Here is a 20,444-nt window from a genome sequence, read left to right as displayed (position 1 = left end):
TGAAAGATACCAGTTAATAAGATTATGCCGATCATATAATGATCAAATCATTACTCACAAGAGAAAGACCACGAATGACTAATGACATATTATACAACTGCTAAGTACTATCCCTTTGACTATAAAAATACGGGGCACAGAAGTATTTTTTTTTTTAGATCAGCCACGTTGCAGTCAGTAGGCAGAGTGAGTCATCGTCCAACTCACGAAACTGTCGCTTTTCTACAGCCTCCTACTTGCTCCCCACACTGTTTAGGGAACTCTGTGCTGGCAGTAAGCAAACGTTACTATTAGTTTATAAATCTTGTGAAGTATATGTAAAACCACACAAGAATCAAGCGCGTTTTGCTGTACTGTGTATAAAAATGGTTTGGTCGTCCTTTTGGGTAATTCAGTGGAAACTCCCCAACTGAAAAAGCCGACCATCAGCTTACCACAGCCTCCTGCACCTCGGCAGACCTGCTACAGTCTGGTGTTCCACTGAACAGTTAACCAGTCAAGAGTGAACTAAAGATAACAACCACACAAGCAAGGACTGAGCCCGAGCTAGGGGCTGAAATCAAAGTTCCCATTTTAGCTTCACAGCTAAATACATTTTCTGAACGCAATTACCAAACCAAAATGTACCTCTATTTTAAGCCGCTGCTTTCCGGAATTTGTAGCTCGTTTATAAACACATGACAATGTTATTTATATATATACACATATATAAACACATGAAAAGCTTGTTGCCAACAGCACTGTTATCAAGGCTTGCACCGGCCATAAGACAACATGCCGAACACCGCTTCTTTTCCCACAACACAATTAACAACCATTGTCAGGCTGGTCCCTGAATTAGTCAGAAAAAGAGACACATCCTACAGATGTCAAATGAGAGCATCCTGCCTGCCCAGACAAGGGTCCCTGCTCTCCCAAATCCCAAAACTCAAGCAGTCTCTCTTCAAGCTATTTCCGTCCGGCGTTTCAAGCTACTTATTAGAGTATTAAGTCACTTTTCCCCACAAAAGGCTACCGGATCCTGCGGGCGCCCGGCAGCCGGAGCGAGCGGTACCTGTGCCCTCTCTCCCGGCCGGAGAACAGCGCCGACGGCAGCAGCAAAACTCCGCAGGCTGTGGATGGGCCGGCCCCCCCCGGCAAAGGACATCCTTCCTCCCGCCGCCCCCCCAGGACGAGCCGGCCTCGCCCGCCAGCGCCGCCCGGGCCGGGAGAGGCGGCAGCCCCGGCCCGGCGCCCCCGCCCTACCTTCAAACGCCCTTCAGGCCGCGCCCGCCGCCCCCGGCACAGGCACGGGCGGCCCCGGGCCCGGCGCCGCAGCCGCCGGCAGCGCCCCCCGCGCGGCCGCCCCCGCCCGCCCAGTCAGCGCCCGCTCGGCCCCGCGGCCGCCGCAGTGCGGAGGGGCCGGGCAGAGCCCCGGCAGGGGGAGCGGGGCGGGGCGGGGCGGGCCGGGCCGGGGACGCCGCCGCCGCCACCGCCGGGCGGGAGGGAACAAAGCGCCTTTGTGCGGCGGGACCGGGCCCGCGCGTGCGGCGAACGAGCCCCCCCCCGCGCCCGTCGCCCCCCGCACACTCACGGGCCTTCCCAGGCTCATCGGGGGCTGCGCTGCTCACACGGCCGAGCCCCGCGGCCCCGCCACCGGCTCCCGCCCGTCGCCCGCCCGCCTCGCCGCAGTTGCCGCTGCCGCAGCCGCCGCCATGTAACCCGGCGCGGAGGGCAGGGAGGGGCGGCGCGGCGGCGGCTCCGCCCGCCGGGGGCGGCCCCGGGCGGCCCTCGGGGACGGGCAGCGGGGAAGCACCGCCCGGGTGTTCCGTGCGGGGGAAGCGCCGCGAGCCCCGGGCTCCCCGACCCCTTCCCGGCCGCCTCACCACCTCGCCTGCGGCCCGGAGACACGGCGCTCCCAGTGTGCCCAGTGAACCTGAGGAATTCAGCGCTGTCGAGGCCCAGCGGGGTCAAACACATCAGAGAGAGGGGCCAGGGGGAGCGGTGTGCGGGGCTCGGGTGTGCCCGCAGCGGTGGCCCCGGAGCGGTGGGACAGGGAGGCCCAGCGCTGTCCCCGCAGCTGTCACCGTGCGGGTGTCCGGCAGCGACAGCCTGTGTGGGACCAGTTCAACTGCCCCGTCATCGAACGTCCCTCATGGGACAGAAACAAACACAGTTGGGAGGCAGCGGGCAGCACAACGCGGGCAGGGTTCCCTTCAACGGAGGTGACACTTAGGCTCTGATGTTCTGCAGTCCGAGTGCCATGGGGGACCTGAATGTTCTCCTCACGAACATCTACAAACACCTCGCCATTGCTGTCACCTCTGTATATGCCAGAAAGGACTTCTGCCTTGGTATTGCACCTCCCTTAACTGTCATAGGCAGAGGCAGTAAGAGTCTGCTTTTCCCCCCAAGTCACAATTAATGCAACAAAATAAAGAAAAATAATTAAAACTTTACATTTTTTACTCCCCGAGACTTTCATACAGCAGTCTTAGTGGGGACAGAAAGGTATGAAAACACCAGGCCTCTAGGTATCAGAAGAGCCTTATGCTTCTACTAACCCAGTTTCGGTACAATTGTCAAGACAAGGTGCAGTTTTCGTACATCTCTTATAAGCCCGGATGACTCAAAAGGTGATAAAACAACTAATAATAATTTTTTCTGGTTAAACAGGTTATTTTTAGCTAGTACTAGGACAGAAGTTACTCCCATGCAATAGGGCTCTACAGCTGGCTCTGCTGCCATCTGGACAGAAGCATCCAGTTGACCCTTGCACTTTTAAATCATGTAACTTCAGTTTTTAAAAATAAACAAGTCATACATCAACATCCAAGGAGCTCCCTACTCAGCTTCTCTAAAGTTATTTAAATAACTTTTCAACTCTCTCAATTATGCAGCCAAACATTAACTGCTTCAATTAGCCAGATGCATTGCTAACTCTGCTATTGACCCCACTGGCAGGAGAGGTGAGCCAGGCACTGGATAGTGCAGAACTGTACTAACAGCAAACATACAGAAGTCAGTAACCAAACTGACACTTTACATTACAATGTTTGCTAATTGGTAGGCAGCTCACCATGCTGCCAACAGTGCAGAAAAGTCAGTAACAAAGCTGCACTTCTTCTGCCCACCCAGCAAAACAGAGCTGGAAGATTACAGCACTGTGTGCTCCAGAAGGCCTGTATTTAAATACACTCTATAAAGAAAAAACTGCAGCAGTGCATATTTGGAAGAGGTGATGTTAGGACAACAACCAGAGCCAAGCCACAGAGGAGTTTTCACTTGAACTAAAGGAAGAGATTTGAGGGTTAAAAAAAGGCAGGAGCAGCAGTGGTTGCATGTCTAAATCCAGAGCTATTTAGTTAATTAAAGAATCCCTCCATCCATACGAAGTATTTTCATTATGAGAAACAAAAGAGCAAGCTGATCCTCAGATTCTAGGATGCTGCAGTAAGAAAAATGTTATATTACATCCTTGAAACAGCACCTGGAGAGCCCATCATACTGTGCCCATTGGGACTATATGCCAACACCCACAGTGGCATTTCAGTCAGGTGGAGAAGTTGCACATCCATGAAGTTTGCTCTGCAGCAGCCCAGACTGTTTCAAAAGTAGTTTAGCAAACACAGAGGCAGCTTGAAGTAAGCAGCAAGCTACCTCACCTGGGTAGCACACACTCTCTGATAAATCTCACATAGTTCAGAAGTGCCACCATTTTCTGGGTTCCTAATTCATAAATCAAGAGCTACTTTCTCCCCTCCCTCCCAAATTCTTTTCTGCAATTCCAAGTCTATGGTAGGATCTAATGAATGAGATGCTTCAATCTAGAGGAAAATCATTTGACAGGGAAGAGCATGGTGCAGGAACGTTACTTCAGTCTCATTTTTTATAGAATTATAGTACGCATGAGAGTTGCTGAGAATTTGTGTGTCTCATGGCAATTTATAACTATCTAATCCAGCAAATTGTTAATCTGTTCTCAGATTTTTAATATCCTATTGATTAGGCTATAAAATACTGTGACAAATTTTTTCAATATTCCCCACAAGAATGCATTTTCATAGCACGTAGATGATATGTTTTATTACATGCTGTATGATACGAACCCATTCTAAAACATTTGCAGATATTAACTGTCACTGAAATGGAGAGTAAAAAAAGAACTGCATTTCAAAGCTCATAAAGACCAGCAATTAAAAAATAATTAGAACTGAAGGAATGATTCATTTATTATATCCAAGTTCAAAAAGATCAAACAGTAAATTTCCAGTGTAATATTTCAGTCCTGTGTGTGAATTGTTCCTTGTGGCATAAAAGGGAATGAAGTATTTTTAAGTGTCCACACCCATTATGATTGGCAAGGGAAGAAAGATTTGGAGACGGTTTGAAAAGGTTGCCCAAGGTAACTTGGCAGCTTCAGGCTTTTGTCTCAGTTTCACTGCTTCACTGGGCTTTTCTGCAGGAAATCTTTGTTTTATGGCATTATGCAGCCCTCTCTAATGATTCCAAGTGTTTTCAGAGGAGGCTCTGAACTTTACTGTGTATCTCACAGCAGGCAGCCTCCACCACCAGTGATGATTAAGGTATCAACGGTGTTACCTGGCTCTTGGCCTGTCTGCAGGATCAGTTCCCTGGGCAGCTGAATTTGCCAGGACACACAGGGGAAGCCTCTGACAGCAGCCAGTACCTGGGGTGCCACCAGGCCGTTCCTGCTCAACTTACACATCCTCCGAGAGGAACGGAAATCTGTCCTAGGATACATTTTTAAGAACTGACCATGTTTCTTACCGATGTCTAAAATTGATTTTGCATGGGGATAGGGATGAGTTTAGAGAAAAAAATCCACTTGTTAAAAGGGGATGGGGAGAGGTCCACCAAACACTCAGTTTCTGCTGCCTCTTTGGCCTATTCCTGCTTATCTGTACTCTGGGCCCTGAAGTAGGATTTGGTTTTCCTAGCACAGATCCCAAGAGTTTTTAACAGTTTGCATCTCTGTTAACTGCTGCCTCCTCCAATCAGCCTAGTTCCCTGCAGGTGTTAAGCAAAGTCTTTACAAATCACTTGTTCTTCCAGCTTACAATTTCATAGTGCTGACGTTCAGCACAAAGAGCTCAGATAAATATGAGTTCCACTGGCAACCTGACAGCTCAAGTGTCTTCACTTCTTGGGCACCTCCATTTCCTGGAAAAGGTCAGACTGTACCTTTCTATACTAGACACAGGGGTTATTTTATTTGTTCTTTCTAACACAAACATATTTTTCTAACGAGCGCTCTCTGGATTTGCAGACTTTAAAGTTTTCCCAATAAATCTTAAAATATACTTTATATCAGCATTATTATCAGGTAACCACCTCCCATCTTACAAACTTTTAAGAAATATTTGCATCAAAATCCTGTTTTAGTTAAAGTCTACTTGGCAGTAGCCACAGCTACCTGGGCACAGACAGCATGCTATCACCTCATTTGCACTCAGTGGATGGGGCTAACTTTGCTAGAGCAAGATTTATAGTGTCTACATTCTAATCAGGAAAGAAACTGTGGCAGTATTAGAGAACTTGGAAGAAAGGAAAAAAGTAAACCCTAAGATCTTCATTCCTGTGTGAATCAATAGACAGACTGGGAAAGAAGAAACCATTAACAGACCAATTCAAACCAAAGGCCACCGAGTACAAAGGGCAAATGGAGGTGGAAGAAGGAAGTCAAAGATGATGTTCAGCTTTGAGGTTAGAAACAAATTGGTTATGTGACATACTTTGGAAATTCTGGAGGACAAAAAGTCATTAAACACTTAGAACAAGTCATTCTTCCCCCTTGGTAGATCGTCAGCAATCTAGGACACTTAGGTACAGCATGCAGGCTCCCTGCTTAATATCACACAGTTTTATTAAGTCAGGCAATTCCATTGCCTACTTTTTCTATGTTTAAAACAACTCTTAGCACAGGGGACAGAGCATGTGCCTAAAGTAGGAGTTGGCAAAGCCGTGTCAATGCTGGGAGAACAGGAAAGCTTAGAAAGCTGGGTCATCACTGAAAGCCTCAGCCCTCTGTGAGTGTAATTGACTTGCAGGGCTGGAGCTCTCCCAGATTCTCAGCCTTTCTTTGATTCCTCATTAGTTCCTTGCACACATAGCTATCAGTATTCCATGCACAGAATAGCAAACATGTAGAGAAATTTACTAAAGTAGGCAATTAAGGCAGGATGTGTTACGTTTAATTTTTTAAAGGAGGACTAATTTTCCAGCATGGGACATGGGAGGTGTGCTGGAATCAAGCAGTGATCCAGTCAGTGGATGAATCTACAGCTGAAAAATATTCTACAGCAGAGGTCCAGCTAAAGTGTGGGATGAAGTAGAAACAAGAAGCACCAAATGTTTTTGTCTCAACACTTCAGGTGCAAGAGAATTCTGTGTGTGACATTTCTCCCCTGTTTAGACCTGCAGGAAGGCACCACTCTCATCCTCACCTCCAAAACCTCAAGTGAAGTAGTTAGGAGAACACACCTGCCAATTGAAGTGGCACAAGAGCAATTGTTAAAAGGCCTCTATGCTGGTTATCACATCAGCTGCAGTGCTGCTAGAGTTGTAAGGCACTAATACCTTGAGTACTCCAATGTGGAGCAATGTCCTGGAAGCAGGACTGGGTGCTCTCAGCAGAAAATGCATTTGGTTTTATACCTCTGCTGGAAAATACATCAGCTCTTGGGCAGAAGTTATAAAGGCCTGATGATGGATATATGTAGAACAATTTTATGTTTTTGTAGCTATATTGCATTTAATTGCAGGTCTATAGGTATTGCTATTCAGAATTTCTGTTCATTCCTGTAGCATGGTAAACCTTCCCACATGCAGCATTTTGATTCCTATTGCATTACAGAGATAAAGCCTCTGCTGTGCAATTGTAAATACAGCTGGTGCTGCAGAGCTTGAAAATTTACAGGGGAAAAAAAAAAAAATCAGATGAACAATTACTAATATTTGCACCCACACCAGAATCCTCTCGAAATAAATTTACAGGGAGCAAAACTCAACACAAATACACGGGCACCAGCTAATACACTGCTTTAGCAGCCTCAGCTTGCACAACTTCTACATGTCAAGTAGCAACAATGTTTTCTACAAGCTTACAAGGAGACAAGGGAGGTGCAGTGAGTTGAGGCCTTTCAAACACTTTCAAATATTATTTTGCAATAAACTACATACAAATGGCAGGGCCAGAAGGGAATCTTAGTCAGCCATCAAGAAGATGATCTATTACTGCCACAAGAAACTTGGAGGCTGGAAAAGCAATACCAAGTGGTTGTAGTGGAAGAGTCTCAGACCTCTGCTGCTACTTAGATTTGTACCCTGTAGAGGCCTTTGTGAGTGAGGCATGGACTCCAATCCTGCCCAGGGAACCTGTGGCACTCTGGTACCTCTTATGGTGGTTTGATGAAACAAGCTGCATTGGGAGATATATTAAGAAACTGTGTCTTCATGGCTGCTCAGGCCAAGGCCACCCTCCGATTCAATTTGCCCCACACACCGTGGTCTCCAAATGCCCCGAGCTCACGGACGCAGAGGTTTCGGAAGCGAGCAGGATATTGAATAGCTAAAGAGCCAAGAAGCCCCGTGCCAGCAGGGTCAGGGCAGGCCTGTGGGAAGCTGATGTGAGTGCTGTTGCTCAGGGTGTGTTTCGTCTGTGGCCAAAATGCTTTTTCAGGATTCCCAAAATAGCACTTATCAAAACCAGCAGATTGACTGGAAGCACACTGCTTCGCCTAATGACTGCAACTGTCCCTGCCAGACTCCTACCCCAGTCAGTCTCCTGAAGCCAAAGAGATGGAAAACCTAAGAAATACCGAAAAGTAGGGATTTTATAGAACACCTACCATCAAATTATATGGCAAATGCTCAGTATTGCAAAAGCTACCCTGAGTCACTTTTGTTGCATCTTCAGACATCAAAACCCAAAGTTTTTATTTTGCTAACAAATATATTTTGGAAACACCTCCTCTTCCTTAATACTCTGTAACTTTTTCTTAGCTCATGTTGCACCATCTATTTCTAAAGATTTTCACTAAAAATACAAGGGACTGTTCAATTCCCTGTATTCCTCAACACAAAGCTAATGTCTTAGCTTTCATTAAGATTTTCAGGGTTGTTTCAGGTTTTCTCAATAGCTTTGAGACACTTGCTGGGAGGAATTACATTTCAAAACTATTTGTTTTCTCATAAAAACTGGATTTTGCTTATGTGCCAGGATCAGCAGACATCTTATAAATAGCTTTGGACAGATGACAGGAAATGATGCAAGATCTCAGGCCATTCTAAAGAGGACAACTGTTTGAAGTGCTGAGGAAAGAGGGAATTGCACCATTGACTACTACACAGGGGGAAAAAATTAATGCACAGAAGCACCATTTGCTTATGAAACACAAGATCTCTTATTGCAGCTCAAGCAAAAACTATTTGCTTGCAACTGCACTACAATGAAAAACAAGAAATTATTTTTTCCTTTGAAGAGGAAAAACTGACCAGAATTGTCTAAACTCGCTTTGTCTTTTACTCTTGAGGAGTAAAGACACTTTCCTAACGTGGTATAAATGCCAACACACACACTGGAGATTCTCCAAGCTCTGACCGATGCCAAATACTGGGATCATCTTCCTACCCTGGCATTTCCCATCATCTCCAGCAAAGGCTCTTCCAACTTAAAGTGCTTTAAATGGGCTCCAATAATAGATGCCTTGAGGTTAAGCTGTGTCTCTTCATCTCATCCCAAGAACTCTCTGTTACTCTTTGCAATAGCAATACAGAATGGAACATTAACTCCCTGTCTCATTTTGTTTCCATCAGCCTCCATGAAGATAAAGCCCAGCAACTTAACCCTTAATAAATGCTTTATTTGGGATAGGGGTAAACCCTCAGCATTCTTAAGTCCACGACAAAACTTTGAACAGATGTAACCTTAACTCAGTGGCTCCAGCCTTCCCCTCCACTACCAGGCTGTCTGCTTTTCCTGACAGCAGGAAGCCCCTCTCAGCCCGCTCCTTGCCACGCTCTGACACCGCGGGTGACTGAGCACTGTGGTGAACGTGGAGGACCATTACCATGAGTGAGAAGTAGGCAGTGTACCTTCCCAGCAGATGTGCTTTTTCAGTCAGTCAGTCAGTCCAGGGAGTGATGCATTTTAAGCCCTCTACATTCCCACACTACAGTTAAGCATTGTGGGGGCCTTGAGGCAAGTACAGACCAGTCTCCCTTCTGCACTGGGCACTCACAGTGCATCAGCATGTAACCACACGACTTGTCTGCACAAGGGCATCACCATAAGCCCCCACAGTACTTTCTCCCCCAGAGCCAGGCTGCCTGAGACTTCTGCTGAGGTTTTACTTTAAGAGAGGATGGCATATTTGATCCCTCTCACGACCATACCTCAGAGGCATCCTACTTTCATAGTGGATGGTTTCTACCCAGGATTTTTGAGTTATCTGTTCCTTTGACAGACAGAAGACCTTAGAAGCACTCCTACCTAGGAAAGGAATAAATAATACATGACACATTTTTTTAACTTTTGTACTAAGTAACTGATTTTACCCATGATCTACATTTCTGTAAGCCTGAAGAACAAACTCAATTTTTTTTTTCCTTTAAGGACATTAAATCCAACTGAATCTTTGTTATTTTGTTATTTTGGAAATGTAAGATTTATTACCTCTCTCAGAGGTACAACAGTGCTGAAACTGGGCCATCCCAAACTTTTTCAGTTAAAGGCTATGCAAATGGAAATGGAATATATCTGTCCCTACACTGCAGGACAGAAAAACAAATCCACTTGCTAGTGGGTGTTCACATAACTGTGTGTGTGCAGGAGAGGAGGGTGTGAGAGAAGGTGGACAAGGCTGTCAGCTTTGCAGAGCTCAGTGAGAGCTCCAGTGCCAACTGGTCCAACTGACCTTAAGGACCACAAACATAAAAGCCCCTAGAATTGTAAACCCAGATTTCATTCTTTGCTGCACTTGGAAAGAGATCTCGTATATCTTTTTTGCTTTGTTACCTGGGAGGAAACGTATCTCACATGCCTACTTCACCACTGGAGAGCCTTCTCCACACGGACACGTTGTCCCTGTACAGAGCTCGTGTAAACTCTTTCTCAGAAATATCTCCATAGGACACTCCAGTGCCGAGGAATCGCTCAGAAGCAATCCTACACCCAGAAAGTCATCTTATAAAAGTAAACATTTCACTGTATAGTTATACCTAGAGGTTCTTTCGTGATCTAAATAGCAAGATTTACTCTGGTTTTTAAAACCAGAAATCTTCTGGTTTTTATTGTGTCAGCATTTTTTTATCTCAAGCATCTTTAAACAGTCTTCATCTGCAAATTTTAACAGTCAAAACCTTTTAAATGAAAACTTCAGAGATACCATATACATCTAAAGCCATATTTTTTTACAAGAGAATGGTTTGTTCTTTGTGTTTTATGAAACACTGGAGAACCATTTAAGCCTCAATTAAAATAAAACCAATTCCTGATAAACCTATTTTAGTAAACACAAAAAGTTGCTAACCATTATCTCATATTTCTTCTTATTGTTTAATCTGGACACTCCCAAAACAAAAGTAATCAAGATGACTCAAAGAAGATGAGTTCCAACCTTTGGACCAGCTCTAATTGCTTTACCTAGTTCTCATGATTGCTGCAATTCAGCAGACTCCAATAGGATGACAGTGTTCACGTGTGCTCCACGAGCTACTCCAGCACTGCCCTGGATGGCAGCAAGAGCTGTTACATGCTTCTGACCTGTAATCTGATGTCCCCAGGAGCTCACAGCACTATAAACCAGCTGAAAGACCTTCTTCTGCTCCCTTGCATCCATTATCACAGAGGTTAGGTGCACAAATCCTTTCACTCATGTTCAGTAGTGGGAGACCATTTGTGACAAGGTCAGGCAGTTCCCACTTCATTGACAAAGCAATGAAGAATCAGGCTCAGCCACCAGACAACAGTGACCAAACTCTTCCTGGTAGTCTGTGTTTTGAAATGGTGGCCCAGAGGGATAAGACTGCAGCTTACAAACCTCTCATCTTTTTCTTGCTGTTAACTTTTCCAGGACAGCCTCTCTAGTTACACAGTGTGTTGGAAAAGGTATATTCCAGAAATCAAGGATGGACACAAGTGTCAGCCCTTGCTTTCAGAGTTGAACCATCCTGCCAGGGCTGGACTAACAGTCTCACTACCACTGCCCAAACCATCCTGCTCCAAGGGCAACTTCAAGGAAGACTTAACACTCTCAAAACTGTCTGTCAGAGATGCTTCACAAGGAGTTCATAAAACAGCACAATATTCATCAAAACCAAGGTGGCGATTTTCCACTCAACCCAGCAAAGGTTTTGAGATGTCAGCTGTTTATTTTCTCCTGACAGACTACCCAAGCTGGTATTTCCACAACTGCATGGACTATCTAGATACTTCCTAGAAGTACAGAGTAAAGAGAGATTATTATGGCTTGTGATAATATCCCTGTTTAAATAATTAAGGCAATTCATTCGCTTGTAGTAAAATTGTAGTGTACAATTTGCGATCAAAGTACTACCCTGTACCCCATGTTTATCATCCCAGGTCCAAAGATGTTTGCTAGTAAACAATACCAATGTAACCATAGCTAGGCTGCAGGGAATCAGTGGCAGGGCTTGAATAGGCTGCTGTCATCTAGGAAAATTTCAACAAAGAAGCTGCGGTAACTGCTGAAATCAAGGGGAACAGCAGGGCAGTAATGGAAACTTTTGAACCTTTTCACACACAGGAATAAGAAGATTTATCTTTCTGATTGCTATAATGTTTCAGATAGCAGGAGAACATGGGAATATGGGCCTTCATGGTAGCTCGTAAATGTCTCTGACCTTGGAGGGGAACTCTGTGTGACATGACAATCACAGTAACCAGAACAAGCTCTGTCTGCTCTGATACAGCTTTACTGCATGAGCAGATATTCCTTTTTCTCCTCACAAGTGCTCACTGCTCTGCTTCATTCCTTGCATAAGACAGTGCTCACCTGATTACCAGCAAATGGATACCAAGAAAAACAAAATCAGTGTTCTGCCCTATGTCTTATTCATCACATATTGCCCCAGTTTGAGGACAGAATCACCAGGGTTTAAGGGCTCTGCAAATAACCATTAAGTGAATTTTTACAATCTGCAAGAATATTATAATTTCCACTGTCCTGAACTGAGTCACAAAGATCAAGGTCACAGTAGCCCTGAATAGCACATGCACAGTTTAAGATTACTAGAACTGAATTTTGCAAGGGATTGGTACTTATTCCACTGTTCAGCTTTTCAACCCACTTTTCAAAGTGCTTGGTCCTGGCACTAAGTACACACCTCCAAAGCTCTGAATTCTTGATATTTGCAAGTTATTCTAGGCTTTGTCCAGGCAGTTCTGATTTTCTCCAGCACCAGAAGCCCCTGAGTAGCTGTGCTTGTACACCCCAAGTAGCTGCGTTTGCACACTCTCCATGCCAGTCTCTTCACTCCCTCTCAGCTGCCCATCTAGTGTCTCCAAGTCTCTTCCCATTTCCTGGTTTCTATTTTCTTTTCTCCTGTCCAATTAAAATCTCATTTTTACAAGCTTTTTCTCCCAACCTATTTCTTAAAAATTCCCTGCCTATTTGGTCCTTGTTTCTTCCCCTCATGAGTCAGGTAGCTCCTGCTGGAGCCACTAAAAGCAGTGCACAGGAGGAACAGTCCACTTATATTCAATTAAGGTGCCCAATCCCAACACAGCCTGCAGCAGCCTGTGGATGCAGTCACAGGAAAATTTCTGTTCAGGAGTTGTCTGGGCTGGAGCACACCCAGGACTCACAGCATGGGAATTTATCTGCTAATAGATCTCTCAGTCTGCAAAACCTGAGGTCTCCAGTTCATAGACATTAAGAGATTTTCCACGAAGATAAAGCATGCATCTTTGACTCTGGATTCCAGGAATGCCCTCTTCTTCTGGGAAAGAAAAAGAAAAAGTGGCCCAGAGACTTTCTGAGGAAGAAATGTCCCTGTCAGTGCCCTGGGGTGGTGAGAGGCACCAGCTCTTACCTGTGGGGGAGCACAAGTTGCCAGGGAGCGTGGGGCACTCACTGCTGGGATGCAGAGCACTCTATTCAAGCTTCTCTTCCCCTTCACAAATCTCTTTGGGGAAAAGGACCTCAGCAGTCCAAAGCAGGAGGCTGTAAGAAAATATCCCACTCTCCAGGACTAAGTTTTTTCCTATTATTTTGCTCCAACACATGGTCACACAGGCTCTCCTGCCACCCAAACCCTGCTGCTTCCCCAGAGTCCTGGGTTCAGACCCTGCACCTCCTCACTGTAGCTGCTGTTACAGGGCTGTAGGGCAGCCAGGAGTCAGAATTACAGGGAGAAATCCCAAGTGTTAGGGGAATGCAACAGTGAAGGAGATGAGGAGCTAAGTATTTATATAATCTCCATCATCAGCTTCTCTATAATCTCAGGTTTTGGCTGGTTGGAGGGATGGAAACCACATGCAACTGTGTGCAAGGGATGAGGAGAATGGCAACATTAGCCCAGCTTTCTTATGGTTACAGAGGCTGTAATTTCTTTTTCTTTCCACTGTATGTTGTGTGAAAAGCATTCCAAGTCCTGCTGCACTCCCTAGATCCTATTATGAAAAGCTAGATCTTGCAAAGCTGTTTTCCAGTGTGTCAAATTCAGGTTTTTGTGGCTCTGTTTGACAGTTTTACATTAAATCCCAGCTGAGCAGAAGGTCCCTGAACACCAGGAGTGCACAGACTCCTTGCCACGATTCCTTGCCTGGGTTTGATGCACTTCTTGGGGCCCTCATCTCCAGCCTCAGCAGAGTCTGTCCTACCCCCCTGTCATTCAGCAGCAGGTTTGGGCACGAGCAGAAGACCCCAAAGAGAGAGACAGCTCTGTCCCACAGCTCCTGCTCCACAGGTTAATGCCCACCCACTCCCACGCCACCGTCACCTGTGGGACCTCTCCCGGTCCGGCCCCACAGCCCTGGGGGACTGTCTCACCTGTGGCAGGAGCACACACTGCCTGGGGCCCTTCAGCACAGCACTGGCTGCTGTGGCAGGCACAGTCTAGGAAATATGTCCCCAAACCTACCCTTGTGTTCTTTAAAACAAACTTTTATTTATGCTGTGCTGCTGGTGGCAAAAAACAACCTGAGTCCCCAGTCTACCTTCAGTTACATTTTTCCATGTGCAGAGCTGAAGGTCTGAGGCTCCTCTCCCTCTGCAGAGCAAACACAGCATTTGCAGGAATAAAGCTGCACTTATATAAGTTTCTAAGAATGCCAAGTTGAAAGTCTGACAGAGGAAAAACTTCTAGTAAAAAACTATTTTTTGTCTTTTTGAGAGATCTAATCTATCTCCTGTGCATTCCTGACCTTCAGAAAGCATTTTCATCTCACACATTAAGTATAACAATCCTCTTAACAGGGAACATTTTGTTAGAGCTTTAAATTGGGTTACGTAAATTATTTGTAGTTCTGACAGCAGGTTTCTCTTCCGTCCACGAGGACAGTTGTTATGAGATTGCTACAAGGTTCATTTGCAATCACTGCAGATAATCATCTAAAGGGACTGTTTGGAAGGAGATTTTATCTGGGGCATATGCTACAAGTTTATCACGGCTTTTTATAAAAGCAGCATTTTTGCCAAATAATTTGCGGTGCAGTAGGCTGCATGAGAATTAAGAAATCCCTGATGTGAACAGTAAACTGAGGGGCAAAAAAAAATATTTCTAAGTCCCACAAGCTTTAGGAGGGACAGAACACGAAGGAAAAACCCCCCAAGAAATATATATGTATATAGGTGGCACTGAGCATGTCTCAATCCATGACTTTACCCTTGTTGACTGCAGCAGGAATTGCAAACAATCAGGATCAGGCTCTTTGTTCCCACTAGATACTTGTTCAGAAAAAGGCAAGAGTTGAAAAACTATTCAAGAAGTTACAGCACTACTTTTAGCATTACATCAGATCAGTCAATGAGTTAGAAACACAATTTGGAGTACTCTCCTTTCAGTCTTTCTTCTCTCCAGCCCCTAACCAGGCACAGCCTTAGACAATGGTTTTGGAAGGAAGAGTTCTCCGGCAGGAGAGCCCTCCTGCCTCCTTTTCTCTTGTCACTGGTAAGGCTGATTGGAGAAAAAAGGTTTCTACTGATTTCTTCAGGGATGGGAAAAGAAGGGCATCATTTATAAATTTGGATTAATTTTTTACGTTTCCCTTTGCATTTATGAGCTCCTAAAAAAACCCCAATTAAGCAATAAAACAATATTTTAGTCAACTTGAAAGCATTTTGTTGGACTTCAAGAACAATTATTTACTGACACAGAATTTTAAAATGAAAACTTTCAAATGAAAATATGGACATTTAATTTTTAAGTTTTTGTAAGAGCATTTCAGATTTTTTTCTCCCTTAGGTAACAAGAGCAGTGAGTTAAAAGTTTCATCCAATGCGAAATATGAGGTCCAGTAAACCTGATTTCTACACTCCTGCTGGCATTACATTCTCCACACCAGTGGTGCAGAAACCAACAAACCCTTCTGCAGCATCAGAGTACTGTGAGGAGTGACATTTTCAAGGAGAAAAAAACTTGTGGGTTTATAAACCACACACACACATGCACAAACACAAGAACCATGCAAAAGGTGCTCAGCAGAGGAGGACCTTTACACATAAAACTTAAATTAATATCTACTAACATTTCCAAATCCACCCAGGAATACCTTGGTGTTTCCAATTGTATTGAGCTAACTCATGGTATTTTATCTTTCCTTCATATTCACTCCCCGTCTTTCTTTGGTGCCAAATATTTATTTTCAGCATTCTATACAGAGTTGGCTCACAGTTCTATTAGCAGTCTCTCTTATAATATTTTATCTACAGAGAATGCAGTGCATTAATAGTTCTAGGGACAATGTTAGGTATTCCTCTGAATTATCTAGAGGCACTAGCTGACTAATATACAATGATTTTATTTCTCTAAAAGACATTATTTTGGCAATTCTCAAAGAGAAAGAAATGTTTCTAAGTGTTAGTTAGAAAGGTTGATCTTAATCCTTTATACTTCTTTCTCTCTAAACAAACAGATCTCAGGGGAGAATACACACAGACATTTAACTTACCATTACTGCAGCTATCTTTTGACTTCCTCAGTATCATTAATATTTAAGCAGAAAGAACAGAACAAACAATTATCCTAATGATACCACACCAGAACTACCACAGTAATTTTTCAAAAGTCATCCAGAAGAAGTGAGAAGGTCAATCAGAAAGCACGAGGCAGGAATAGCTGTGCTCCGATGAGGAGGGGAAGGTTATGTGGCTGTGATATGAGTAGTGCACAGCTGTTACTCTAGTAATAATTCATCATATTAATATTTAAATGAGAGGAGGAGGAGGAGGGCACGAGATTGTGTGTGACTCAACAGTCCCTCCCTGTCCTCAAGCAGAAAAATAGGCCACCAATAAAGAAAGAGCATTAGGAACTATAGAGTGGGAAGGTTTGTTTTCATTACCTCATGAATAAAAGTGGGCAAACTGGTCCCTGAAGAAGTCTAGAAATTATCCTGCTTTTACTATTGCAAGTCAAATTCTGTTTCTGCTCTCAGAAGCAGCCATTACCTAATGAACAAATTGATCCAGCAACCAGTGCTCCAGGTCTGCATGTGGTGTTTCTTGGATTTCAGCTTATTTCCAGCAAGCTTCTACACTTCCTGCAAAGAGCTGCCTGCAGGAGTCTTGCCTGGCAGTTCCTTGCAGGGAATTGCTGAATTGCTGTTGTCTACAGACACATTTACAAAACCATTTCTTTAATGGTGGCTAACTCACCTCCAGGCTGGTTGTGTTACCTTGGCTCATCAGGGTCTGTGGATGGGCAAGCTCAGGAGACCCGAGGAGGAGTAGGAGGAGCTCCCTGCAGGCTGAGGTGTTGTGAGGAGCAGAGCCTCAGCCCCGGGGAACCTGGGGGAGCTGCAGGAGGCAGAGCAGCAACACCCAGCAACAGCAGGCTCAGCATGAGGCGGAGGGCTGGAGGAAACAGCTGATGCAGGCATAACCCAGACAGATGTGGGTGGCATCCCTGGCAGGAGAGGCAGCCTGACTACACTTGGTTGCATATAGGGTTGCACAACTGTATCCAATAATTCAGTATAAACACACCTCTCACATGATGGGTTTTGGAGGGTTGGCATTGTTTTTTTAATTCTGTACAACTCCCTCCTCCTTGTTAGAGTGTTACTGTGGCAGCCCTGGCTGAGCATCGCCTTGTTGGCTTTATAGCTCTAAAAAGGTAATAAGCAACCATTTAATCGGACATACAGACACAGACTCCAGAAGTGGCCATGAGGCTAAATAACAAATAGTTTGTAACAGAACAAATCCACAGGAAAGCATTTGGGTCAGTGCTCAGCAGGGTACACAAAGTACAACCATTAGGAGATGCCAAACTCATGCAGTAACATCAGTTCTCAGCACACCAGGGTAAATTCTTCATCAGAAATTTTCTATTTTTTCGTATTCAAGCAAAGGCATTCCCCCCTCCTTTCATTTCATTAGCCTAATCCTCCATGATCAAGTTTGCAAACAATCTGAGTTAACACCGATATTATTTTTAGCTGATTGATATGAAGGTTTTATTTGCTGCAATTTGTACAGGAGGATTTGTGTTATTAATACATTGCAGAAAACACCACTTGTCAGGTCTTCTCCACAACCATTGTCAACGTCCCAGAAGACAGACCATTTAAAACTGGTCTCCATAACTTGCTGCAAATGTTTGTACATAAAGCAGAGTCAGACTCCTGGACATACTGGAGGAATGGGGAATATTGAGTAGATGACAAGAGGCTGCAGGAAGATACCCTCTTCTCTGTTTTAGTAATACACAGTAGTTGCAGAAGTTGGATTCTTCCTGGATTTTGGGAGTGCTGGAGGAACAGACCTGCCACGCTGGCTTTAATCCCCAGCAGAGCCCTCCCTCCAGCTCCACCACTGCTCCTGCCTCATGAGTAGGACAGATATATGAGGTTGGAATCAGCAACTTAAAGCACCCAGGCTGATATATCATTTTAAATTAGAAGAAGAACTGGTGAACAAAGGCTAAAAAGTCTTTGCAACCACTGAATTATTGATTGAAGGTGAGTGTGTGATGGAAGATAAACATTTTCAGATATAGGCTGGGTGAGATGACAGATTTAATAGCTTCCGTAAAATACAACATTGTAACAGCTTTTATAACTGTCTTTGTGGGTAACCATCAGTTACCAGCTGGACTTGGTGGCTACTGGATCAGTGTACAAAGTTTGAGGAGGCACAGAAGCCCAGGCTCAGATTTGCTCCTTTCAGTGACAGAAGTTGCAAGTTTAATCCAAATCCGTGGTCTTGGTTCAGAAGAGGCTACAGCCTCTGTTGACAAGTACCTTTGAGGTTAAGGCTTTTTCAGGCTTTGTGTAATGTCTGCTCAAATGCCACATCATTCCAACCTATGCTCTTAGTTAAAAAGGGAAAAAAAAAAAAAAAGGCAAAATCACATTTGCCCTTGGAACAGAGGGGTCAATGTGAAGAGCCACGCTGGCACCACAATCCCCAAACACTCATCATATGCAAATTCTAATTTAATTAGCATCACTAGGGCTCAAAGGTACAACCCCCATGTGCAAACTGCTGGGTACAGCCCCTGGAATGGTCAAACACAGCCTGTACCCATTCCCAAATTTTTCTTAATCAGACAGGCTCCATGGTTTGTCTTCCTAGTTGAAGGAAGCAGTCGAGCTTCTCAAAGGCCACACAAGAGGACAAACTCCCCTCTGGCTTTGCGAAGGCCACGTGATCCACTTGAGATAATAAGAAATGCTCTCAGAAGTGCTGTGTCTTAATTTAGATTTCAAGTAACAGCAGCAAGGCTTACATAGTTATTTAGCAGTCAAAAGAGAGGGGTAGGCTTTTTATAGTCTAAACTTTATGGAGTGATAAAGATCTATTAATCATCTAACATGCAGTTTATCTACAGACAAACAGGATTAAAAATAGAGCAGGTAGTTTCGTCTCCTTTTTTTTTTTTTTTTTTTTAATTGGCGTGGGAACAGAAAGCTGGCAGATGAGGAAGAAGAAGGTTGCTGAGGATGCTGAGCACAAGGCTATGGCTGAGGACTGCAACCAGAGCTGCCTCAATTGTTGTATCTCCCTGATGAGAGGCCAGATCTTAGGTAACCTCAAGTGGCCCTTTTCTGTAATGAGGATCTCAGTATTTGGCCTATTCATATTTTTCATTTCTCTGATTTTGGTCCAGGAAATCACAAGGCTTGTCCTGGCATTTTACCACTGGAATCAATGCAAAGAATTCTTTCTTTTAAGTGCTTGGCTCTGCCTCAGAGTTTTTTAATCTTTCCTTTCCTAAATGTAACTGATTGACAGGAGTGTGCGGCCCTGGGTCAGTTTTCAACTCATGTTCCTCATAGCTTAACTTGGAAGAAATACCAACAGTTACACAAAGAATTTTCCTTGGGACAGTCTGGAAACCCTGACTGTCAATAAATAATTTCTACCAAGTGAAACACTGACAGAGCTACACTGCTCAGCTGACTATACTGTGAAACATTAACCTCCTTCCCTGCCCCGTGGTGGCAGAGATTGTGTTTTGATGCTTTGTGACCCATGACTGACCTCACCGTGGACTCCTGTATTTTCAGCACACCTCCTTGAGATTTGGGATTCAGTTACATGGCACCTATATTTAAAGAAGCAGACGGGAAACAGCAACTTTCATTTCTTCCTTGTCTCTACTGAGCATTATATACAATGAAAGTGGGGCAGATTATGCCAGGACACCTGTTCCTCATCCAAGGATGCTCAGTTTCCCTGATACACACCCCCAGTGGTGCTGTCTGGTGTAAGGGGCTCTGCCTGCCATCACCTGGGGACCTGGCTGCTTTGCACACTCTGAAGAGCTGAGGGCTGGGGAGGAAGGGGAGAAATATGGTGCCAAGGAGAGTGAGGGATGCAAAACCAGATGGCCGTGGTCACCCCCTGTGACATAACACTCATCTCTGACAGAGCTCCCTGGACACAGCCATGCCCAGCAATCAGGAGCTCCAGCAAGTCCAGTAGCACCACTGTCACCTCAGGGGTTTCTAAGGCTGAGTGACACGGGCACCACATGTTTGAATGCCATTACATGTACAGTTGTACCTGCAGCAAACAGGGCATGAATTTGTACCCATTGCTGCTGGACAGGAATTGTGACACTGGAGATGCCAGGGCTGTCATTCCATGGAGCTCCAGGACCTTGTGATAAATTCCTGAGGGTGTCAGAGGGTGAGATGCTCTGGGAGACCCCTCCTTACTCCAACAACTCCCACAGAGAGTGTTTGCCCGGGAGAAGGTCGTAAGTGATGCCAGAGCAGCACGTGAGCAGGAGCCACCTCATCAGTATCC

General features: G+C 44.8%; 1 protein-coding gene across 4 annotated transcripts in view; it reads right to left on the bottom strand.

Annotated features, from left to right (window-relative positions):
• The window catches only part of MAPK6 (mitogen-activated protein kinase 6), a 29,231-nt gene extending 12,891 nt beyond the window's left edge, over positions 1-16,340 (bottom strand). The window contains exon 1 of one of the 4 annotated variants that reach the window (XM_032699755.1): positions 16,136-16,340. The gene's annotated coding sequence lies outside the window, so the exon portion shown is untranslated. Of the gene's footprint in view, positions 1-1,054; positions 1,105-1,245; positions 1,329-1,573; positions 1,699-16,135 lie in introns of those variants that run through there. The other 3 variants (XM_032699754.1, XM_032699758.1, XM_032699757.1) reach the window with 3 other exon arrangements.
• Positions 16,341-20,444: the final 4,104 nt, after the last annotated feature.

The sequence above is a fragment of the Chiroxiphia lanceolata genome, chromosome 12 (assembly GCF_009829145.1).
Source record: "Chiroxiphia lanceolata isolate bChiLan1 chromosome 12, bChiLan1.pri, whole genome shotgun sequence".
Lineage (NCBI taxonomy): Eukaryota > Metazoa > Chordata > Aves > Passeriformes > Pipridae > Chiroxiphia > Chiroxiphia lanceolata.
Note: the sequence above shows the minus strand (reverse complement) of the source record. Positions and strands in the feature narration are given on the sequence as shown.